Here is a 26955-nt window from a genome sequence, read left to right on the forward strand (position 1 = left end):
GATAGGTACTTTAAATATTTAGAGCTACAATACGCACAAAGAAGAGACACAGACTAATGTGAACTTGAATAATGTGATGCTTATAGTTTAATTAAGATGATATACACAATTAGGGGTGGGTATTGGGACTGAGGATCTGCATTGCAATATATTGCAATACTGAAGACAATATTGCGATATGTATTGCGACACATATTGGAATTCAACGCTGAATTATGCTGATGTTGATGTTTTTGCTAGCAAAATAAATCTACATATACAAACTGTGCTTTATCATTTTTATGGCATTTAAAGTATTAGAATGTAATATGACAAACTCTCATATGAAATGCCCAGTAACGAATCCTCTGAAGTACATGCATGTGCTCCCAATTTAAAAAATAGAAAAACAGTGCTGGTTTGAAAGCTATTTAATTTTTTTTATTATAAATAATCTTTATTTTCATTTTATATTAAACATGTTTTTCAGAAGTGCATCCTATGACTGTGGCCATAAAGACGGGTTTAAAGCTGCTTTATATATTCATCAGTCAGTGCAGAGACCCGGGGTTTGGAATAAACAACTGACCTTGCTTTTAAAATGTAATATATATTACAAAAGCAAAAATAAGTGCTACACATTTATTTAAAATAATATACAAATATTAGTAAGTAATGTTATAAAGTATGTATGTATCTATCATCTGCTTTGCTTGTTTTTATCTCACAACATACAGTACCAGAATGTTTTTTTTTAATCTGATGAGATCAAATGCAGGAGGTCCAGGAAAAAAAAAAAAAAAAAAAAGATGATATTTCGGAATATATTGTAAAATTACATTGTCCAGAACTGTCAGCAGATAGTCTTTAAAAATAAATGTAAATATAGCTGCAAGCAGGCAAGCAGCAATGACCAGGGTCCAAGCGCCAGACCATGTGACCTATGACCGTATTTCACACGTGGCATAGTAGCCCATTGGCCTCTACTAATCTGTATAGTATATTGTACCACATACTGGTTGCTATATGGCAGCAAAGTATGTGCAAACTGACCATAGCTAAAATTTGATTGGTTTGCGGCAGCCATGTTATCTTATGTAGTGACTTGCTTTGCACAAACTTCATAGACAACCTTGCCAAGGCTATGTATGCAAAGTTTCGCTTCAATAGGCATAACGGTTTCACAGAAAAAGACGTTTGAATATTTGACAAATTCAATATGGCCACCGAACCATGTGACCAATCAACTTGTGTTGAACAACTCTAAATATAGGGCCAAAGGGTAGTATGTGCCCCAAGTTTCACATCTGTACCATAAGCAGTTTCGGACAAGAAGATTCTTTTAAATTGGCCAAAATTCTTGAAAAATCCAATATGGCTGCCAAACCATGTGACCTATGACCTTCGTTTTTCGCTCTGACAACTTTCCATAGGCCTCTACCACCCTACTAAGTTTTGAGACTTTTCTTGCAATGGTGTTGATTTTACGGACATTCAAAAATTTGTCCCAAAAAATCCAATATGGCTGCCAAACCATGCCAAACTTCATTCTTTCGTTGACATTAATTCCCCATAGGCCTCTACTACTGTATGATGTTTCATCAATCTACTGCATTCTACCATAGAGAAACACTGCAATATATGCAAATTGACAATATCTGAAATTTGATTGGCTCACGGCAGCCATATTTATTTTATGTAGCAACTTGCTTTTAACAAAACTTAATAAACAACCTTGTCAAGGCTATGTATGCAAAGTTTTGCTTCAAATCGGCATAACTGTTTCAGAGAAGAAATATTTTCAACAAATTCAATATGGCTGCCAAACTATACTACTGATTTTTGAACAAATCTGAATGTAGGCCATGAGGGGAGTATGTGCTCCAAGTTTCAGATCTCGGCTGATTGCAGCAGTTCTTAAATAATTGGTGACGAATAAAAAATAACATGATATACTATACAGGGCATCGTGGTGATTGAAGTTCTGCGCTGGAGATGACCTCATAGATCAAAAGGAATAGAAAAAAACATGCATGATAAAAATAGCCAAAAAATAACCAAAACACCCAAGACAACATTTACCCGCTACTACACCACTGTATGCAAGGTTGGTGGTACCGCCAGCACATTTTACTTCAGCCTTGCATAAATAACATACCACAATGTTTGATGCTATACAGCCATCTTATGTTCTTGTCCTTTTTAGTTTTGTTTTTATTAGGAAATGATTCCAGACATGTGACTTTGCTTTGCAGAATTTAAGCAGCTCAAAATCTCTGTGTGGTTGTGCTATATTTTCTTTTGTGTTAGCACAGCTTGCATTACGTGTTCTTGCAGAAAGTGATTATCTCACGAGATGAATATCACAATATACTAGTATATCTGTATTATTGCGCACCCCTACACACAATGCAGTATAATGTGGTTTTCACTTCTTCAAAAGCAAATCTGTCTCCACTCCTGCTTTCGCTAACCTATGCTATAAACAAGTCATCTATACTCGACTACTCAATTTGCTACAGATGTGCATTCACGTCGAACCTTAACCATGGCTCTCGAAGTCCACACATAATGGGATTTAATGAGGACAAGCTCCAGATGATATCACTTTGGTTACAATCACACTCCGCCTCATACAAGGTGACTGTGTAGGGCGAGGGGGTATAAGATTAGAAGATTTCATGCAAGCATAGCGTGCACAGGGGTAGGGGTCAGGGCTGGTAGGTGACGCAATCTGAAAAGACAAGCCCAATATCTGCTCCTGCAACAGAGCCGGCTCTTTTGTACAGCGGTATCGGCGGTATGCTTCAGAGTGGGAGGCCCCGGGTTCACGTCCCACCTCCGCCTGTGAGAAACTCCTGCCTTCGGGAACCACGGTTTGTGACATAAGCAAGTTGCTGTACAGTATTGAAAGTATGGTACCACAATACAGCTTACAGAACTGCCTACAGAATGTTAACAGCTTATGTCTTTTTTATCATTACAATGTGTTGTATAGGTACAGTATAGTATACAGAACATTAAATGTACATTTTATTAATGAACATGTGTATTCAATGCATTACCTTGCACCACATTTCCACACAAAAACTGCCATGCCACAGATGAACTGCAAGTCAAGCTTGCTTATCGCCACCATTCTTGCTCTTTTTGAAATATTACAAGGGTTTGACTGCAATTATTATTATTATTATTATTATTTATTTCTTAGCAGACGCCCTTATCCAGGGCGACTTACAATCGTAAGCAAAAACATTTCAAGCGTTACAATATTGCCATTATTAATACTGAAACAATGTAATTTCAACCACTTAAACAGTAAATTGTTGCACTCCATATTGCATGATTTACAGTTGCAACAAAGGGATATTTATCTGCCTATCTACAATATAGCCGTTTCAAGCAACAGCAATATACGTTAGTCCCTTTCCCTCATGAGTAAATAGAGTAGCCCTGTTTTATGTACTGAAATAAATTCACGAATAATCCATACTCGTGATGTGTATTGATCACACACACATACACGTTATCCTGGTGCTTGGTGAATGCACCATGTGCGACACCGATACTGCTGTAAATATCACAAAGGACTTTGTCTACTGTAAAAAACAGAACACTAAATCACTGACCAATCTGGCATGGAATTGAACAGGTAACCCAGAGGCTTAATCTGCATCAGTAACCCTGCACATTTATTAGCACAATTATTTACAGCTCTAAATATGGCCTAATGACCACAGACTTCTTTATGCCTGCTGTCAAGAGACACAAGACAAAACGAGAATGGCATTACCATTCCAAGACATTTCCAGGACTGCGTATCACTGCTCCACAGTATGATTCCACTGAATTTCATCCTGCCGTTGAAGGGGGTCTGGTAGGTCGGATTTAACCTGCAAATGCTCACGTCTGCTGGCAGTCTTCCTGGACAGAGACATGTCAGTCTCCCACCTTTTTATTTCGTACACTAACAGTGCTCGGCGAGGCCAGGGTGCCCCTGCTGGGACGAACATCAGTTTTTCTGAGTATTTTCTTTCAAGAATGTAAACAAATATTCTTTCATTTTAGCAGGAAAACAAATGTTCCTGCAACACATATTACAGTAAAAACACAAAATGCTATTGGGAGAAATGTAAACCTGGTGAACCATCAAATTACCTGTTAAAGAAAGCTCTGCTTTGCAGTTAAATGTGTTTTTTTTTTCATTTCAGACGTCATTTATGCATTGGTTTCTTTTTCCTACTCTCTCAGTCATTTATAAATTCCATTATATGAACTAATACATTTTCCCACCAAATATCAGGCAGTGTTTGTTCGAATAGTGACCTTGCTATAGTGCTATACACTAGTGTACAGTATGAATGATATTTGAGAACACTCCCTGTTGCACGATACAAGGTCATTTCAGGTAATGTGTATTTGAATATCTTTTCCCAGCACTTTTGTTTGACTGGCTGTTGATGTTATCCTAGGTCAGATGCCTTTATTTAGTATAAATTGCAATCCAACGAATTGTGTACACTGGTATAGGAGACTCGATATAGTAGGCCAGGTATTTGCATTTACCATGGCTGCATTCAAATCCCAGCTCGGCACAGATTTTCACTCCCAGTATTCAAAGCAGCAAGAGTCGAGAGCGGTCGGGGGCCTTCTGTCTGGCTCCTCTCCAGGGAACATGTTTCTCCTTTATTTATTTAGACAGGGAAATCCAATTTGTTTCTTTGCAGTGCAGGTGGGTTGTTCAATCATTGCTGCCAGGATGCAGCAGACATTTTCATATGTAAAATACAAGAGTGGAAAACAAACAAAAAACCGTTTGGCAAACAACCAGCCATAAGAAGACGCCAGCTATGGTTCTAGCAAAAAGTTAATAATTGCGCGACTGACTCAACTTAGGAAGCAATTATCTCTGTAACTGGCTGCTGGATATATGTTGATTTTTGTTTCTTGTGGGATAAAATTAATATATATATATTTTTTATATCAAACAGATGGATATTTGATACTTCTGGCAAACATGAACATGGGAATTTGTTGCTTACACATTTTAAAGAATGCTTATTCAAATGTAATAAATAAATTGCAGTGTGTGCCCCCCATCCACTGTATACATTCAAACAAGCCAACAAGTCAGGAGTTTCCAGAACTTTGCCAGTTTCATTTTTTCACAACACCAGGGAAAGCACAAAACAGCCAGTGGGGGGTGTTATAAGGAATTCTTAATGCTTCATAGATTGGGAATTTTTTGACAGTATCATGACTTCTGTTTAATAGGGAAATAAAATGCTTTCAGGCAGGGATCCAGATGGATCAGCCTGCACTTAAATGATCCATCTGTTTGCTTAAAAAAAAAAAAAAAAGAAAGAAGAACTTAATCCAGCCCTGTTCAGGAAAACGACAATATGCTTGGACTTTGAAAATACTCAAATACATGCAATTCCGCACATCTAAAAGTGTGGATACACAGATATTGTCACAATTATATGTATTATAGTATATAACATGCATCATCTGCATGACATCTGTTCATGATTCAATATGAAATGACATATCTTATCAATCCCCAAGCAGAATCTTTTAATGAAAAAGGGAATACAGCGACAAAGAGGGGGTGCTGGTGCTTTGAAAAGAATGACTCTACCCTCCCCCAATATGAAATATGGATATCTTGTTAACCCATCAGATGCTTGCAACATTCAGAACTACGGTTGAACAATCTGTTGCTGCAGTTCAACCTCCCCCAGCAGGGGTTATTTGAAGTGTGTAACCCCTTATAACCTCTAAAATAAATTCTAAAGCTGTCTCTTACTTTACAATATGCCAAGCCTCCTACTGTACTGCACCAAGTTATAAAGGAGGCACACCAGACATTTTCACCAGTGCTGTACCAGTAAAACCAAGAACCATCATGGCGAGGGATAAAAGTATCACTCACTATTGATGTGTAGCATCTTGTACCATTTCTGGCCTCTTCAATTCAGTAATCATTCAGCTACTATAATACAAACATACAGAATGTCTAGCCTGCCTGTAATACTGTCATCTCTCCCGATATGATATTTATGCAGCATTAGAGGCACACATTTAAATGAAATCTCATCACAACAGATGATACCACCTAGCTGAAAGCATATTTAAAAGACGATATCTTATCTGGCTTAACCCATTCCATTCCAAGGTGTTTTCAGTAGGAAAAAGCTGGCTATAGTCAAGCAAAAAATAAATAAATAAATAAATAAATAAATAAAAATACCAAATAAATATAACATGTTTTATTTGACCACCTGTTTTAAGACGATGTAGCATAAACAAAGAGTTGTAACACCAGGCTAATGCTAGAACTACAGACTGGCAGCCACACCAGGAAGTGCTGGTTAGCAGCAATGTAGCAGATGCAGAAATCCACAATGGGCACTGCCAGTAACAGAACCATTTCCTCGTCAAACTGACTGCGTTGCACAGGAGTCCGACAAGGAAATGGAATAAGCCTGACTGTACATTATTTTTAAAACTCACTGTTACTATTGTACCACTGAGTGTTGCTTGACACAAAAAACAGACACCAACAATAGTCAGTACAACTATGTAGAGGTGCTCCCTGATTGAAACTTCTTGCCACTCTGGGAACTAAACAGATAAGCGTTTTGCAACAGACGCACTTTCAGCAGCAGGAGGTTATGGACGTCATCATTTCCAAATTTTTAATATTAAAAGATCACTTTTTTACTAGTACAACATTTAATACTATTAAGACATAAACAGTAGGAAAGCCTGGAATGTAAAACTAGGAAATTTAAGGATTGGTCTTTTCATATCCTGAACCAATTGCCTTGCCTAATCCTATATTCACAGATGCGTCTGAAGCAACAGTTATTTTTGTCTCGTTTAAAAGAAAAAAAGGGTCTATATTTAGAGGTACTGCACAGTTCCTAAGGGAATACTCTCCTTTTCTTTCTTCTAAATAAAACCTGCCTTCCTAAAAGCCGATTCAATAACCAGAGCACTGGATTCATGTCTTGTGATGCCATGACGCACATTCCAACATTGGGACCTGCTGCAGTGTCTGTCTACACCAGGAAAAATCTCAACCCTAAAAAGTTGGTACAACACTTTAATTTATTAACAAAAGCCATTTCTCAATTATCCCTTGTAAAAGAATGTGTAAGACAGAGGTATATATTTGCAGTTATGCAGTGAAACGTTTCCATTTATATATATATATATATATATATATATATATATATATATAGTAACACGACTGCACCCACTCACGGGTCTTTGCCCCTTTAAAAATTGACCCAGACACAGGAATGGATTTTGAACTGTGCTGACGCGCTATTTTTAACAAACACAAAAACGCAAAATAAACAAAAACAAACACCTAGCTCTACTGAGCACTAACTAAACACACAGGAACCTAAACTAAGCCGTTTACCTGCCCAACAACAAAACACTCTGTTCTGTAGACTTACTTTTACTGTCCTTGTCACGACTGCCAGGAAGCAGAGCACCCCTTCTGCCTCCTTTTCCTCAGCAGCCCTGAGCAAACTAACTGCTTCTCTTTTATACCCTGCACCTGGCTCTAATTTAATAATAACCACCAGGTGCAGGGGATAATTAAACAATAAAACAATTAACAAATTAAATTAAACAATAAAGCAAAACTAACAAAAATGTGCCTGCACACGTTTTACACAGGGAGGATTTTAACCCCCTCCCTGCTGTCTTATCTTATATATTATTACACACACACACACACACACACACACATATATACAGTAGATGCTGGTTATTAGCAACCCTAATAGACAACTTTCGGTTATTAACAACATTTTCACGAGAACCAATCCCGTCCCATAGACTTTAATGTTAATGGATTTCAGATATTAGCAACTGTCTGCTGCTTAATGACACCTTTTTTTTTTTAGAATTTCTATGGCTATGGCACACCCACAAATACATCGCGCGCATCGCAGTAAACAGTTGTTTGTTCTGATATTTGGTGTATTTCATGTTTATTTTTTAACACTGTAATGAACCAAGACATGTATTTCAGTGTGCTGTTTCTACAACTGTAGTATACATCGTTTTTCCACATAGATACACTGAAAATGTGGCTTTTTGGTTTATAACAACGTTCGGGTAATAACAACTTTTTGGTGGGAAGCATCTGATGCGGCATCTACGGCGAGACTGGGCTGGCTTAAAAACTTCTTTCTACACTGCTGCTGGTCTTTCACCAAATCAGACAGCTGAACTGCATCAGTTCCTCTATATTATTATTATTATTATTTGTTTATTTAGCAGACACCTTTATCCAAGGCGACTTACAGAGACTAGGGTGTGTGAACTATGCATCAGCTGCAGAGTCACTTAATAATAACGTCTCACCCGAAAGACGGAGCACAAGGAGGTTAAGTGACTTGCTCAGGGTCACACAATGAGTCAGTGGCTGAGGTGGGATTTGAACCGGGGACCTCCTGGTTATAAGCCCGTTTCTTTAACCACTGGACCACACAGCCTATAATTTAATATGCAGATTATTTCAAGTAATGCTCATTAAGTCCGTGCAGAACAGCTTCAGATACTGTGCATAATAAGCCTTCTACTGTAAGCCGTCTATACCAGCGACAATAAGTCACCTCTAATCGGAGCAGGTTAGCTTGTTCTGAGCCTTAAAAGATGGGCATTAAAAAGTACCCAGAAGCCACAGCAGTCCTTCCTGTTAGATTATCACAGTTGGGTTGGGTTTGCAAAGAGGGGTCTTGAATGGCGGGGGTGGGGGGTGGAGCTGCCTGAACCACATTGGGCAATCCTTCAGCGCAGAGAGAGAGAGAGCGAGAGAGAGAGAGTGAGAGAGAGAGAGAGAGAGAGCGAGAGCGAGAGCGAGAGAGAGAGAGAGAGAGAGGAGACAGAGAAAGGCCGAGAAAGCAGTAAGTAGCCTGGAGCAGTCAGCAGGTCACACAGTGAGTGCAGTGGCAAACTCAGTTTACAAAGAGACATCTGTTCCATTACTTCAATGCATTGTGCCTAATTACATCCTGGCCCGTCTGTGAAATGACAACCATTTATTCTCCAGTGAACCATGAAATCCTAACATGTTCAATGGAAAAGCAGAGAGGAGTGCACGTTACAATTAGCATTTCCACCACAACAGTATTAGGAGGCAGACGATGATAAACGTCAGGTAATTTGCCACAATCTCGAAAGGCCATGGCTGCAGAAAGCAGTGACAGGCCACAGTACAATATTGCACTTCTCCCAAAAGGACAACAACAGCTTGAAGCTTAGAAAAAGTATGAAGCAAAAGGAGATTCTCAATTACTGCACGTTTCAAAATGAATCCAAGTTGGGCCATCTATAGATCAGAGTGACTGCATACCTGAATAAACAAACCCAGCTATACCAAATGGCAGGAAAGCTATTCCTGTACAGGCACTATAGTATTCACACATATTTTCTACAAAACCTTGTCACCATAACAACCGTAAGAGACAATAAATCAAGTATTGTTGCACAACAATTTATTATTTTCCTTAAGATAGCATTTATTGTGAAAAGTATAACCAACAGTCGATCAACAAATCAATGTATGCCCGTGGGTGTGTGTGTACGTACATATACTGGAGTGTGAAAAATGGCAGAGGGCTTGGGGTCCCCTTAAGACCCCAGCAGCAGTATAATATTATGACTGACAACACTTTTATTAGTATTATTATTAATTTATTTGGCAGACGCCTTTATCCACAGTGACTTACAGGTGTTACAGGGCAATACAGGGTTACAATGCAAGATTAATATTTAAATACAGTATAGTTTACAGTAAGTGTAAAAGTACTACTAAAATACAATATGAGCTAGGATGCAACAAGTTAGGATTACAAGTGATATCTACAATGACATATTAGCAGTGCAATAGTGCACAGTGCATCGGCTGAGGATCCAGTAATGTGGTGCTTAGGTCAGGTAAGTCCAGTGCATTGGGTGGATCAAGAGATCTACAAGGGCAGTCTAAACAGGTTTTACCCAAATTCGGCTGTTAAATGCATTTTCTCCACTAGCCAGCAGAGAAAAGAAAACAGTAGCCCATCATTGTTTATTTTAATAAACTTAACTTACACACTGCAAATGCATCTTTAAAAAGGCACTGTATACAACATAAATATACAGCATTTAGATTTCAAGACCACGTCACTAACATACTTTGCATACAATATTTTCTAAACAAAATGGTTAAAAATCAAGCACATCTTATCGACTTCATTTGCCAAACTTACACAAATGATCAACAAAATAATTATATACCGTACAGGCGAAAAGAGTGAACAAATACTGCTGGAGAAGGGCTAAAATAATATAAATACGACTTCCAATAAACACAAACAGAGAAAAAAACAAAAACAACAACTACATTTGTTCCCAGAGAAAGGAAGTGGTATCATAATATGAACATATATCTCACTTTACTGATGCTACCGTTGTGACAATGCAACGAGCACACAGGTGCACGGTGACTTCTGGGAAATGTAGTTTATCAGGTAAACGCTGAAAGGTGTTTCCAAATCAGCAAAAATGAAGAGGAAAACTACAACTGCCGTAATCCACACAAGTCAACAATGCTGGCTTCAATTAACTTTGGTTTAATACGGCTCTTTTGTGCTTTCGTCACAAACACTCCCTTGGATATGGTTGCTACGCGGTTCTAAACAATATGGCACTCATTGTTTTCTGCATAGACTTTTTAAAAAATGAATATCAGCCATTCAGCTGGGTCTACTTTGCATGCGCCCGCTACAAGCGTGGCTCAATGCGTTCCACCTCCATCCCAAGAGCGACAGACACCGTCAGCTGACAGTGTCTCATACGTGCTCGGCAGCCCTACACTGGTGGAGGACGACCTCTCACTTGTGCGATGGTGTGCGAAAGGGAGTAGTGTTAAACCGCCAAGTGGTGACGACAGTCTCCTCCAACTGCCCAACTGGGAAGGCAGAGGAATACGCGGATCCTGGCTGGACCACTGGACGTCCCTGCATATAAACATGCTGGAGTTGCAAGTGGTCTCCCTTGCTCTCCACCACTTCCTCCCGGTGCTGCCAGGTACACGTGTTGATCCGGACGGACATGACAGTGGTGGCATATGTCAACCACCAGGGTGGCCTACGGTCCCCGAGGTTGCATCGCATGGCCTTCAGACTACTGTCATGGGCTCAGAGGAGCTTGCTGTCCCTGCGGGGGTGATGCACATTCCCGGAGTGGTGAACTGCGCAGCGGACCTCCTGTCCAGGGTCCGCATCCGTCGGAGTGGCGAATCCACCCTCAGGTAGAGGAGCGCATTTGGGAACGGTTCGGGAAGACGCAGGTCGATCTCGTTTTTGTGCACTTTCCCACCTATACCGCTGCTCCCAGTCTTTCTTGAAAAGGTCTGGTTAGAGAAGGCGTCGGTTCTTTAAGTGGCCCAGAAGAATCTGGTTCTCGACCCTGTGCCAGCTCTTACAAGGCCACCCCTTTGAGATCCCGCTCCACATGGATCTCCTCAGCCTGGCGAGAGGCACTCTTTGGCACCCAGAACCGGGCAGGTTCCAGCTATGGGTCTGGCCCTGAAAGGGGCTGCTGGTTAGCCCTAGGGCTATCAGATGTGGTTGTGGGTACACTGCAGAATGCTAGGGCAGATCCCACTAGGTCGTTGTACGCCTATAAGAACTGCTTGATGCTGGTAGGTCACCTTCCCTGTGTAAAAAAAGTGCCTCCTATTTTCTGTTCTGAATGCCCCTTTATCTAATCTCCATTTGTGACCCCTGGTCCTTGTTTCTTTTTTCAGGTCAAAAAAGTCCCCTGGGTCGACATTGTCTATACCTTTTAGGATTCTGAATGTTTGAATCAGATCACCGCATAGTCTTCTTTGTTCAAGACTGAATAGATTCAATTCTTTTAGCCTGTCTGCATACGACATGCCTTTTAAACCCGGGATAATTCTGGTTGCTCTTCTTTACACTCTTTCTAGAGCAGCAAATATCCTTTTTGTAACAAGGTGACCAGAACTGAACACAATATTCTAGGTGAGGTCTTATGAATGCATTGTAAAGTTTTAACATTACTTCCCTTGATTTAAATTCAACACTTCTCACAATATATCCGCGCATCTTGTTGGCCTTTTTTATAGCTTCCCCACATTGTCTAGATGAAGACATTTCTGAGTCAGCATAAACTCCTAGGTCTTTTTCATAGTTCCCTTCTTCAATTTCAGTATCTCCCATATGATATTTATAATGCACATTTTCTCTATTAAATGTCATTTGCCATGTGTCTGCCCAGTTCTGAATGCTGTCTAGATCATTTTAAATGACTTTTGCTGCTGCAACAGTGTTTGCTACTCCTCCTATTTTTGTGTCGTCTGCAAGTTTGAAGGTGTATTTAGCGGCTATTTCTGCATGCCATGCCCCTGTGGATTCGGTATCTCCGACTGCGCATGGTTTGGCTACCCGATTCCTTAAAGGCGCGCAGTGATTATGTCTTCCGAGGAGGACTGTTCTCCCCGAATGGAGCCTTGATATTGTAGTGGAGGCTCTCACGAAGGCCCCGTTTGAGCCCTTACACTCCATAGAGTCGAAGTATCTGTCTATGAAAACAGCCTTCCTCGTGGCTATCACTTCCACTAAGCGGGTCAGTGAGTATACATTATCCCATACATAATGTTATTGGTGGTCGTCCTGTGGCGATTCACTATATGAACTTGTTATTTCCAAAAGACTAAAGGGACGTCCTTTAAGTTTGTAAAATAACCCAGAATTTGAACATTCGAAGTGTTCTTGATGGGAAAATAAAAGCTTTGGCCAAATCAGGAGTTGGTTTGCATAAAAGAAAAGCAAAGGTTATTTCCGAAGACGAGGAAGAAATTTTGTGGAAAATTGTACTTTTCTGATCTGATACACCTGAATATCTGCTGAATACGGTATGTTTGTTTGTTTTTTAGTTTATAACTTGTACTTATTATAAAACTACTTTAATAACTGTTGCGGTGCAACCTGTTACATTGTCACACAAGTCGTGTTTAATAAAGGCGTATTAATAAGGATGTTTTCTTTTATGTATTTGTAAGATCACTTATATGTATATATTTATTTAATTTACAGACTGAAAGATGGGAAGTGTGAAGCCTTTTACCTGCGGCCTTTGTGTACTGTCAAATTAAATCAATGGTATATTATTATTATTTATTTCTTAGCAGACACCCTTATCCAGGGTGACTTACAATTGTTACAAGATATCACATTATTTTTTACATACAATTACCCATTGATACAGTTGGGTTTTTACTGGAGCAATTTAGGTAAAGTACCTTGCTCAAGGGTACAGCTGCAGTGTCCCCCACCTGGGATCGAACCCACGACCCTCCGGTCAAGAGTCCACAGCCCTAACCACAACTCCACACTGCTGCCCCAGGTATAGCAACCAAACAGGTGGCGTTAATCAGTTGAGGCAGATTATAGGAAAGATGTGTAAACAAGCTGGATTTGAGGCATTTATACAAATCACAGCTTGAGAGCTACGGCTGCTACACGTTTGTATAATAAAGGAGTTCATGAACAGTTAATTTGTGAAACAACTGGCCATAGATTGAATGCTGTTTAGAAAGGGGGATGTTTGTGTGGAAGTGAGCTTGTAATCTTTTTTTTTTTTTTTTTTTAACACATTATTAATTGGCCTATAGAATATTATTGATGTAATTATAATTGTTCTTCAATTTGGTGAAATTGCAAACCATGTTTAAACTGTGTAAAAGTACAGGTTGATTGATGTGACCAAGTCACAGCAAGTTATTGCAATTGTGATATTATATTTTTCTGTGTTTTGAAATACGTGCACGATATCGACATACAATTGCTATATCATTGCCTACCACTAATTAAATGGGTTTAATTTAAATCTATCCCAGCAAGGCATGTAAGCAACACATATCATACCATCAGGGATATTACTAAGCCATTACAGTAACATGAAAAAAATGGTCTAGCAAAACAGAGTACCCTTGCTGTTTGAAGACTTGACCAGCCCATTTGTTGTTGTACTGTATATAGAACGCACGCCTCACTGTCCTGTGATATTGAGTTCTGGAGGTCTCAGTCAAGATCACAAGTGATCTCTTTGAGATGCTCAGGATTTACTGTGTGTGTATCTATCTATCAATCTATCTATTGTACATTATCTCTCTCTCTCTCTCTCTCTCTCTCTCTCTATATATATATATATAAATAAAACTGTCAAAACAAATATTTAACGTATTATATATTTGTTTATTGTACCCGCTTCGTTTAATGTCATGTTACCTTGGGTTATTGTTAGTTGTATGATGTGACCTAATAAAAGCCAATACAATAAATTACAAAAGAGAGGGTCCAGTCAGGGTAGGGTTGAGGTTCCAGCAATTTGTTCCAGACAAGCCTACAATATCAAACTTGTAGGGGCCCAAATGTCTTTGCTTGTTTTCTTGAAGGCTTTTAAATGCCCCTGATAAAAGAAAACGTAAGTGAGACTGCACATACTGTGTTAACTATTACTTTTTAAATGAACAATTAAGAGCTGAATCTACTCGTTAGGTAAAAAAGGCAGTTTCATGGTTTCATTCGAATAGGAGCACAAAGAGAATCAGACTGAAGAGGGTAAGGTGAGGGGAGGGTCAGCAATTCTGTTTCCAGCTTCATTCCGGAACTAACCTTCAAATAAAGCTCAACTATGCACGACCGCCTGTTACTCTCTGAAAGTGAAGTAACATTATAATAGACACTGTCCTTTTTTTCCTTTTTAAATTACCGTATCCAGGAACCCTGGAACTGTGCCTCCTGCTCTACAGTAGTATTTTCTTTGAAATGTGGAAAAAAAACATTTTGTATTGTATTGCAAACATTGCAGACTGCTCAAGGTAAAGATCAATTCCTGAAATACAGAGGAAACAAATACAGTTTGTATGTAAACATTTATATTCCAATAACTCAAACCTTTGCCATATTTAATAGTTTACTAGTTAGTACAGTAGTCTCCAGCTAAGAGTACACCCCTCGGGAAGTAAGCAAAGTTCTTTAAGACAGAGTTGACCAACAGACACAATATGAAATCAATAAATAAATTAATAGATTACTTGTCATGACGCACGTGCATCAACATATGAAATGAACAGAATAAGAGAAAAGCAATAGGCAAGTTTAGGTTAATAAACTATAATAATAAAGTCACAGATAAACTAATTTTAATAAACTAATTGTCAAACTAAATGACCACAGCAGCCGTATAAAAAAGAATGCAAAAGCTCTAGATGAATAATTGTTGTTGAAGCTGACACCCTGGGATCCTTCAAGAAGCTGCTTGATGAAATTCTGGGATCAATAAGCTACTAACAACCAAACGAGCAAGATGGGCCTCTTCTCATTTGTAAACTTTCTTATGTTCTTCTTATGAATTATGAATACCTGCACAGGACCAATATTCAAGACACCAAATTGCTCGACGACTTGTGTCTGATTCAGGTATTTTTTTCAGGGGCTCGAACAATTTCCAACTTTTTGTAGCAAGAAAAACAACAGCTCGTTTCGTCGTTTGTTTACATGCTATTTTGTAGCGATGAGGTGCATTTGTGGAAATCAGAATACAAAACGAGGCAATGATATGACGGAGGTTCTGGAAAGATTGAACCAATCAGTGTGCCTCAAGACACTCTCTTAGGAGGTGTTCCTATACGCTGAGAATATTGTAGTAATCAATGGAAAAGCGTTCTCTGTTCCTAAATCCAAAATGATCTTAATTAATTTTTATAAGCAGATACGAGTATTCAAAAACAGCACCTTAGAGAATGTGGGTACAAACACCCTCATTAATCATGCTTTTTTTTTTTTTCTTAGCCCTCACATTCCCATTTGTGACACGATGAATGGTGCAGTGCAAGAGATGAATGATGTCCAGACACTTGTCTCCCAGAAATAATCAACTTTTAATCAAAAAACAGAAATAGTACAAAAATAATCCACACTGGAAAATAATAAATAGCCCCACTACCAGCGATGGAATTGGGGCAAAACACGCCAGGGTCCAAACTCAAACAAACGAAAATAAACAGACACTCCGATAACCACAGTCCTCCGTGCACGAAAATGTGCTCTTCTTCTCCGGGGCTTGTGGTGCGTGCGCTGTGCAGTGTAGTGCTGTGTGATGGCTCGCTGGCTACAGCCTCCCGTCCTCCTGCTCCTCTATTAACAGACAAAACAAAAACACGCAATACACACAAAACAAACATCGGCTCCGGCCGGTCGCTTTCATTACCTCAGCGCAAGGGGAGGTTTTGACGTAGCTGCTTCCCCTTTGTACCCAGCAAACTCCTCCCTGCAGTCAACGCGTCGCCTGGTTTCTCCAATAGAGGGCTGCCCCGCAGCTGACTGCAATGGAATCGTCCTGAGTACTTGCAGCTACGCGCCCCTCCTAATATGGTTACCTTCCGGTTTCCAGCTACCACGAGGTAGTAGATCTAGGAGGCAGCTTACCTTCCCCCTTACACAGCGCCCTTTTTAATCGGGAGGGAGATTTACAGCATCGATACTTTCTCTCGCTATCACATATCTCACCCCTCAGAGTGATGCCGAAGGAACACTCGACCAACTCTACATTCCCCAATGGTCCCCCCTCCCTTGAAAAAAAAATCTGCATTTTGATGCTCCTTACCCGCACGATGTTTCCCTGTATAGTGGAAGGGTTGCAGCGCCAGATACCACCGAGTTATCCGAGCATTATTGTCCTTCATCATGTGTAACCACCTTAAAGGAGCATGATCAGTGATGAGAGAGAAAGAACGCCCCAACAAGTAATAGCGAAGAGCGTGAGTAGCCCATTTGATGGCTAAACACTCCTTCTCAATGACGGAGTAGTTAATCTCCCTAGGAGCCATTTTTTTACTCAAATAAATAACAGGGTGTTCTACCCCGTCAACTTGTTGGGACAGGACCGCCCCCAGACCAATGTGGAAGGCATCGGTCTGTAGGATGAACTCTTTGCTGAAATCTGGTGAAATCAGAGCGGGAGCTTGACAGAGTCGCTTCTTGATCAAATCAAATGCCTCCTGACACTGCCCTGTCCATTTAACTATTTAACTATGGTGACATACTCGGGGATAAATCGGCGGTAATAGCCGGCTAACCCCAGTAGTGATCTCACTTGTTACTTGGTTCTCGGGATCGCCGTCTCCACAAGCGCCTGGACTTTGGAGGCGATCGGCCTCACCCGGCCATTACCCATAATGTAGCCAAGATATTGGGTCTCCTGTTTGCCAAATGCACACTTGCCCAGCTTGGCTGTTAGCCCCGCCTCCCTCAGAGACTGGAACTCTAACAATGTGCTCCTTCCAGGTGGAGCTAAAAATCACCACATCATCAATGTACGCGGCGGCATACTGATGATGGGGAGCTAAGACCTGGTCCATCAGTCTCTGAAAGGTGGCAGGAGCTCCATGCAACCCGAAGGGCATGGTCCGGAAATGGAACAAGCCATCTGGGGTAGAGAAAGCAGTTTTCTCTTTCAAGCTCTGAATCAGTGGAATCTGCCAGTATCCCTTCGTCAGGTCCAAGGTCGAAATCAACCGCGCCTTACCCAGTCGGTCGAGGAGCTCATCCACCTGGGGCATTGGATATGCATCGAACTTGGAGATTGCATTAACCTTTCGAAAGTCCACGCAGAACCGAGCGGAGCCGTCCTTCTTACCCACCATCACGATAGGACTGCACCACTCGCTCCGGGAAGGTTCAATGACTCTGAGCTCAAGCATATCCTCCACCTCCTTGCGAATAGGAACCCTGCGACTCTCTGGGATCCGGTACGGTCTCTGCCGGACCCTGACCCCTGGTGGAGTAATAATAGCGTGAGAAATAACATTAGTCCTCCCAGCCAAGTCAGAGAAAACATCATTAAACCTTTCCACTAACTGGTAGAGCTCTCGTTTCTGATCCGGAAGTAACTGTTCCCCCATTGGAATATGAGTTGTAGCTGGTGGATTGACAGTGGGACCAAAATCCTCTTCCAAACTGTCACCAGCTACAAATAAGGCCTCCCTTTCATTCCAGGGTTTTAGCAAATTGATATGATAAATTTCAGTTTTATTTCGGCAATCGGGTTGTCTAATTTCATAATTTACTTTACCAATTTCCCGAACCACCTCATATGGCCCCTGCCACTTAGCATACAACTTAGATTCCGATGTGGGAAGTAGCAACAGTACTTTATCACCTGGCCGAAAAGTCAGAATACGTGCTTGTTTATTGTACTGTTGCTCCTGGCGATGCTGAGCTAGTTTTAGGTTGTCCTGCGCCAAACAACCAACCAATGCTAGGCGGTCTCTTAACATAATTACATATTTGACTATGTTTTTAGAGGTTTTTGTTTGCTCCTCCCACCCTTCTTTCACAAGATCAAGGATACCTCGTGGTTGCCTCCCATACAGCAGCTCAAAGGGAGAGAACCCGGTCGAACTCTGAGGCACCTCTCTCACTGCAAACATTAGGTAAGGGAGGAGTTTACCCAATGTTTTTGCTCTTGGTTGACAAACCGCTTCAGCATCTGTTTCAAGGTCTGATTAAAACGTTCCACCAAACCGTCTGTCTGTGGGTGATAAACGGAGGTTCGGATCGACTTAATTTGCATCAATTTGTATAATTCTTTCAAACATTGTGACATGAAGTTCGTTCCGTGATCAGTGAGGATTTCTTTTGGAATCCCTACTCTCGAGATAATATTCACTAACTCTTTAGCAATGGCTGTGGCACTAGTGGAGCTCAATGGTACTGCCTCTGGATATCTGGTCGCGTAGTCCACCACTACTAAAATGTGCGTATATCCAGAGTCAGACTGGCTCAATGGACCCACTATGTCCATAGCAATGAGCTCAAAGGGAACTGAGATCAGGGGCAGTGGGACCAGCGGGGCCGGGCGAACTCGCCCTGGCGCTACTTGCTGGCATTCCGGGCATTCCGCTACATATCGCGCCACCTCACTAAACACTCCCATCCAATAAAATCAAGCCAATATTCGTTCCCGAGTCTTATTGATACCTAAATGGCCCAAACAGGGGACATCGTGAGCCAACCGCATGATCTCACGTCGAAAAGACTGGGGAACAAGTAGTTGTGTTACAATCTGACAATCACCCAACTGCCCTCTCACCCCTGACCTATAAACATAATTTTTGAAGCAAGTCTGCTTGCTAATTAACCCACAAAATGCTGATCTTTTTTTCCACAATACAGACGTCAATATTAACAGAGCTTGTAAACAAATCCGTGAAACATAGCAGTGACGAATGGTGGTGTTTGATTGGATATAGACAACCCTCCCCCTCCCCACTATACTATTCCAATCCCATCCCAAAACGAAGACTAGCCACACTGTAGTAAAACGCCTCGCACAACCTCCTGCCGACTTCAAATAAGTCTTTTACTTCAATGTCTTTTACTCTGGGCTCCATTTATTAAACCACACCTTTGCTATCTCAAAGGAAGGAGATGCATGGCTGGCCATCTTTTTTCTTCCAACTGTCCTTTTAAAATGCACTTCAATTTGCATGCCTAAATGACCTCTTAAAGGAAGGGGGGGGATTCGTTAGACCTAATCATCGGGCACTTGTGCGGAGCTGCAGATGTGTCCTCACAGTAATATCCAGTACCTTCTGTTTCTCTGCACTATATATGATGCAGTGCCTTGTTAATAGATAATCATGAAACATCTACTGTAGCAGACAGCCCTCAGTCAAAGGAATGTTAACCAATGAGCTGGTTATGCAACATTTTTTAGGCTTATTTAAACAATTACAAAGCTGCATTCACTCAATTAATAATTTTGTATTGTACCAATCTTATCCTGCAACTGTGAATCTAAAAGTGTGTATATAATCCTCCAATCCAATAGGGCTGATTCCAGTTTAATGTCCTAAACGTCAAAAGCAGACCATTATTTTGGGTACACTGGGTTGAAAGTTATTCATTCGGCAATGAATATATGGAAATAAAACCTTTTGAGAAAGCTGTTTGAACTACAGTATCTAGATTTACAAAACAAAGCCTACTGTTGGGATTGACTGTAACGACATGTGAAACATTGCCTTGGAACCCCCCCCCCCCCCCCCCTCAACAAACTACACTAGAATGGAGCGCTCACAGGGATGTCACACAATTTTGTACCACAATAAGCTATTATTTCTAGGGAACCTTTCTCCTGAACTCGTAGACCCCAGCCCAGATAGACACTTGTATTCCATTCTTTAACTCTACAATCCTCCACCTTAGAGAGATCACTCAAGCAGCTTATCAGGCAACTCCAGCTTTTCATTTGAAGTGCAATCTCCTTGTTCAGTACAACGTGCAGGAGATGATCTCTAAAGGTTGTCGAGTGACTTGAGACAGCGTGGCCTTGTGGAAAGAAATGAGGACAGGGATTTTACTGGTAGACGAAGGAATTCCTTAAGAGCAAGCTGTCTTGAACCACAAGTCAGAGGAAGACGTGTACAACTCGCTGCTGAAAAATAAAACTATTTTACAAGAAAAGGTCTCCACAAAACAAGCTTCATAGGATAGTTACAAACATTTTTTTTTAAATTTCAGATGGCAAGAAAACTAGACAAAGGGCTGATTTCACGACCCTGAATAGGTACAGTGGCCCATGACTAGTGCTTTACATACACACATATACATTTATAGATTACAGAACATGCCCTTTGTACAATCTCAAAATTCAAGGCAATTCAAGGGCAATGCAGTTGTACTACTCTGGAGTATGGAAAGGGAGACAGCTGCAGCCAAACTCAGCTCGTTGATCCTGGGGCGCTCTCTTGCACCTCCGGCCGTGCACTACCCAGGCAGGGTGACGACGATCAAACACAGGATGAGCTAAAGATGAAAAGCCACTTGGGCCTCAGCGCCTGCCTCTGTGGGACTGAACCCAAGAAAGCCTCGGCGTGACGCAGGAGCACACTCCTCAGGCAGCCCCGTCGCTGGCTATTATTGGAAAGGATTAAGGCAAAGAGCCTGGCAGGCGCAGCCTGCTTTACCAGTGAGAGGATTGTATGCCACTCTGCTGCTGGTAAACAACCCTCTCATTAAAAGGTGTAGCAGCAAAGGTTTTCAAATCCCTTAATTCAATACCCCCAATATCACTGTATACTTTTACTTTTATTTAAAACCTCTTTGAAGGTACACAACTATTGAGCTGCGCTCTCTATGCAGTCTGGAGCTAGTCTCCCAAAACACACTTATCTTCTTTATAAAGTTGGTGGGATTACACGTATAGTGTGTACATTTTAGAGAATTTGGATCTTAGAAGAAAGTCGACCACTTCAGAATTCAATTAAAGATGACTAGAAGTTTAACCAATATACCCTTCTCAAAAGCATTAGGTTCTTCTAGGTACAATAAGAGCTCTCTCCAGATAATATTCCTTAAAATGTACATTCCACGGGTGGGGTCAATTCCTGCTTTTGAATTCAAATTCCAACACATTGATCAAAATTGCAATTAGCAGTATTCTGTTAAAATGAGCTTCTCACAGTGGCAACAGAATACTTAAATTGAAGCCACTATTAGTCAATTAAATTGGCTTCAAAATGAAAGTAGTAGAACAATCACAATAATTATTATGTTTTTAAAATATACATTTAAATTCCTTTGAAGGAATTGGGAATTGATTTTACAAATGAAATGGAATTGAAAAGCAGGAACTGACCCCAACCCTGGTACATTCAGTTTAAAGGATGCCACCATTTGTAGGCAAAAGCCAGAGCGTCTTGCACAGTGGATTTTTTCAAGTCCACCATCGACAGACTTCTTACTAGTTGTGTGCCTTTTCAGCACTGTCTCTCCATTGAGAAAGTACACAAGCCAAGTACAGACTGTCTTTAGCAAATGTAAACTTTGCAGGGAGGCAGAGCAGCTTTGCGATATTACAACTGAAGAAGTCAGGGTTTGTTGCTTGCAAAATCACCATGGTTTGAGCTAAACCATAAACCTAGGAGCTATCCTAGGCACCCCAGTATTGCGTAGCACAAAGCAACAGGTTAGTACATCAAACATTGAAACTACCCAGACTTGTTTGTCTCTCTCAAGTAATCTGTACTGAAACATTCTAAAGTGTAAAACACATGCAATTATGTATAACACATTCATTTTACTCTGTCTGCATGCTTCCAATTATGCCACAGAACAAGGTGTCTCAAAAAAGTACAGAATAGGTCTTATCAGAGTCTTTAATTGATTGGTAAGGGCGGGTTCCCCCATTTTGTGGACTGACGTCAATGGGCAACAATGTTGCCAGGGTTTACACAAACACAGTGCGCGCCACAGATAAAAACAAGCATCTAATTTGCTGTACAAGCTCCTCTTATCGACTGCACACTAAGACAATGGGCTCCCTGATAGTTGCTGCCTGTTGCCAGTGATAGGATGCTGTGTTCCAAACAAACTGTCCATTAACTGTGATAAATACACTAATAATAGCAGCATATATATATATATATATATTATCTTTCTTCACTGGTAGCTGCCTAATGTCCTTTTTAATGCCCTTTCAAACTAGCAGTTATTTGTGCAGAAGGCACAGTGAGATAAGTGTGTAAACAGAAAACTGCGTCACAAACCCAGAATATATCAAATAAAAACATTTGAAAAAAAAAAAAAATGGCTGAATCACTAAATTACAGTAAACTCCAAAAAACACATTAAAAAAAATAACTAAATTAATGTATTACTTAATACAAAAGTCAATACCCAAACAATAGAGTGAATATGCTTATAACTTAACAATGCAATCCAATTATTACTAAGCTCTTGCAGGTTATAAGAACGGGTGCATTGAAATCAATGTTTTACCCTGGTCTTTGATAATTCGGCGATATGCCATCTAACCAAGAACACGTACTTGAGTGCCTCAAAATAAAAAAGTACATAGTTTAGATCAAGTCCAATCGATTCTAGTCTGGACAGCAAACTTATTGTGTATGCTCTAGATAGAATCTAACCTAGTGGCTGGGTGAATTTACAACAGGAATGATCCGTGTTCACCGTCAACAAGTTCAACCAGCTACATAAACCATGTTCATCAACGGGGACCCTAGTTTTCCACAATAAAAAAAAAAATAAAATTCTCCCCCCCGGGTTGCTGTTGTGCTCCTCGGTTGTGGAACTCTATTCCGATTAGGCAGGTTGACACACCAGATTCTTTTAAATCTAAATTGAAGACATACTTTTTTGAATGTGCTTTTAAATAATTTGTTATAACTGGAATGTATTGTATAAATGAGCTATTTTGTTTTTAACTTTGTACAGCACTCCGGGATGCCTTGGTGTGAAGGGCGCTATATAAAAATACATTTGTATTGTATTGTATTGTATTGTGGGCAGCAGTGTGGAGTAGTGGTTAGGGCTCTGGACTCTTGACCGGAGAGTTGTGGGTTCAATCCCCAGTGGGGGACACTGCTGTTGTACCCTTGAGCAAGGTACTTTACCTAGATTGCTCCAGTAAAAACCCAACTGTATAAATGGGTAATTGTATGTAAAAATAATGTGATATCTGTATAATGTGAAATAATGTGATATCTTGTAACAATTGTAAGTCGCCCTGGATAAGGGCGTCTGCTAAGAAATAAATAATAATAATAATATAGTATTGCAACAGTTAGCACAAGAAGAATTTATTGGTACACTTAAATTCTAAGGATGTTACACACTCACCAGTGCCATCAAGCAATAATATAAACAAACTTACCATTTTACTTTAAACATTACAAACACTTCTGTGTAGTAATAATACAAACCAAAAAATAGTAATCATATTTGTTTATCTCCCAGTTAGTCTTTGTCACCTGGATGGCTATTGCCAAACTCATTAACGCGATCTTGGGGTGATTTTTTTTTAAATCGTTTTCAGCACCTTTAAACAGTTTGTTCAGTAGTAACAATGCACTGAATACTGAAGTAAACTGCACCTCGTTCAACCTTGACCACTGTACACCAGAAACAGTTTTATTGAACAAGTAGGCTTACATAAATTTAAAGCAAAATTGCCTGTGTTGATAATTATATATCATAAGTGTATTGACTTGGTTATCAAACAAACAAAAAAGCCTTGTGTAAAACTAAATATTCTCTGACAACATAGACAATCCGTGGATTCCTAGGATCCCTGTTCATCTCTCTCCCCCCCCCCCCCCCCCCCAATCTACAAAGTAAAACTCTGAAAGCCTGAGGGGAGGTTCAGTGTACTCAGGTGTGATGTTTTAGCATGCCAACACTAAACTGAGTTTGCAGCAGCAGGCTTAAACAAGAGTAGAGGTACCAGGTGTTAACCATGCCTCATATCTCATCTTCCTTTATTTATTTACTTTATATCATGTAAAGAAAGTTTTACTATTTTACTGATAAACAATAATCATTATCCCCCTAATTCTTGAAGGCCAACACTGTAAACAGCCAAGGAAGACTGCCAATATGTCAATATGATTTTCAGTACTGAATGAATGTGAACCAGTTCGAATGTACACCATCATTATTCTGTACTGAACTTGGCATGGTACCGTAGCTTTCTAGTCCAACCCTGTTTGGATAATGGATTGATCCCTTCCTCACCTTCCTGCAACCACAGGCAGGAAAAGAGCTGGGTGTCATATTGTCCTGTCACTTGGTGCACTGGGAAAAATATCGTCAACTCTCATTAATACGATCAGCAAAAAACAATCGTCATCAGTAATTATTTTTATGAGGAGTCAAAGCCAAATGCATTCTGTCAGTTTTTATTGAACTTACTGTAACACAAATCAAATTTCAATTACAGTACAATGAAAAGTATTATACATTTAAAAATACTGTGCATTCTATTGAAATTACAGTTGTAATTGAACGTTTAAAAATGATGCATTGCAACTTGAAATCTGCACATCCCATTCATGGGCATTTTAAAACCACAAAAGCAAGGCGTCCTCAGCATCAGGGTATTGAGCAAATCGGAAACAGACAACTTGCATCTACAGTTTGCTGTTCATAAGCCTGTATTATTGTACCCCAGTTTTTCAGAACGGCTGAGAAAGTTTTCACAGGAATGTTGAAATCTGCAGCAACATCTTTCTTTTTCTTGTACGGTGGTGCTTTCAACACTTGTCTGCTATTTGTGTCGCCACTCATTTCTATGCTTCATGGAAATGGCATTGATGCATGAGCACTGTGACAACTCAAAATGCATCATAGTATCGGAGACTTCACAAAACAGCACTAAAATAAAGTAGAGGCACTAATCTGGATGCAAGTTAACTTTACACTCAACTTTACACTCAACTTATCGAACTAGGGCAATTTGTTTTATTCACATTTCACTTCCTGAGGACTCCAAAATAATATGCAGAAACAGAAAATTCATGTCACAAGAATTAGTGTCCTAAGAAGTAATTTACACTATGCAACTTAAATTTGCCCCGGACATGTAGAAAATTCATAGTATCAGGAAATTGGTTTAATCCAAGTTCGTCTCAATAAGAATTGACTGTACTTGTCCTGCAGTGTGCTCCACTGCAGGGCAGAAGGGGAGAGGGAGAAGAATGAAAGATGCTCCCTTTTCTTGGCTGCAGCGATAACCTCAGGTTGGCCTTGGATTAGGTTCTCAAGGTCAAAAGAACCACTGTACAAACACTACACAAATACAAAAGGAACAACCTAGTAAAGATGAAAGTAAGGCTGCAGGTCTTTTTGTAAATGCTGTATACGCGTTAAGTCAACATAGAAGAATAAAGCTTTAATGTGATCTAATACCCCAAATACAAAACACAGAGAAAAATTACTGGAAAGAACTTAGAATTTTAAGATGTAATTTTGATGCAAATTTAAGAAATGCCAAAATGGACTATATGCTTAAGAGCAACAAATGTTTGTTTTCTTCCCCCCCAAACCCACAGCCAAATATTCAATATTTACATTTACTGTTGTCAAAATAAAACTGAAAAAATTGAGGCCAATAAACAGTGACAAGTAACATGGTCTCAAAGCATTCTGGTAGTGAAAGCCTCTTTTTTATTATCTTTTAGCCAAAAGGAAACTGCAGTGCACTCTAGACATCTTCCAGAGTCTCCCGCTCCCCCCCCCCCCCACCGGAGCTGTCATCAATTCAGGCAGCAAGGTACCGTGGGCCACTGTATCCATGGTAACTGCAAGCAGCTGAGACGGGCAAAGTTTTCATAGCATGAGATATGAGCGCCAATTGAATGTGGGACAAATCATTCTTATTCTGTTGTGCAACCCTACTGGCGGATCCCTGCATACTAAACAGACCATGTCGCTCAGGTTTAGCCACAAAAAAACAGCATTAAAAACACTGGAATCTTTACTTATGACTCCCAGCACAGTGAGTACACTTGGTATTCAAATCACTGTCAGGCTGCTTGACATAGTGTTAGCAAAGATACAGATTTCATTACAAGACACTGTGGGACCCAGTCTCATTTGATCCTTTTTTTTCATGATTCACGTTGCTTTTTATTCCACAAATACACATGTGACTACATTTTCAGTTTCATTCGTTGTTCAAAAACCTTGTAACACGTACTCTAAGGTGCAGAGCCCCACACGTTTAAAAAAAATATTTACATTGTTGGTTCTTATAATGTTGAAAATATCTGCTACATTTCTTTAGCTCAAAACACATCTAATTGGACTGAATCAGCTGCACCACAAGCTTGGGCATTAACTTATAAGGGGCACAGTGTTCTGGAGACAAAAGGACAATGGTTTAGTCACCAGCACACCCTCAGCCCCCCTGCCCACTGACTCACTGTACCACAACATCCTAATCAGCAAGCCGAGCAGCCACCCCCTGCTCTCAATCATGATCACTCACTTTGCAGCCTTCAGCCCCCTGCAAAACGAGAGCAGTCTCACCCCTTTTGTGTACTTGTCATGGTGATGGGGCTGGGAGGAGTGG

General features: G+C 40.3%; 1 protein-coding gene across 2 annotated transcripts in view; it reads right to left on the minus strand.

Annotated features, from left to right (window-relative positions):
- Positions 1-26955, minus strand: part of LOC117408761 (mastermind-like protein 3) — a 157431-nt gene that overhangs the window by 30107 nt on the left and 100369 nt on the right. The window lies entirely within an intron of this gene.

Source organism: Acipenser ruthenus, chromosome 2, assembly GCF_902713425.1.
Source record: "Acipenser ruthenus chromosome 2, fAciRut3.2 maternal haplotype, whole genome shotgun sequence".
Taxonomy (NCBI): domain Eukaryota; kingdom Metazoa; phylum Chordata; class Actinopteri; order Acipenseriformes; family Acipenseridae; genus Acipenser; species Acipenser ruthenus.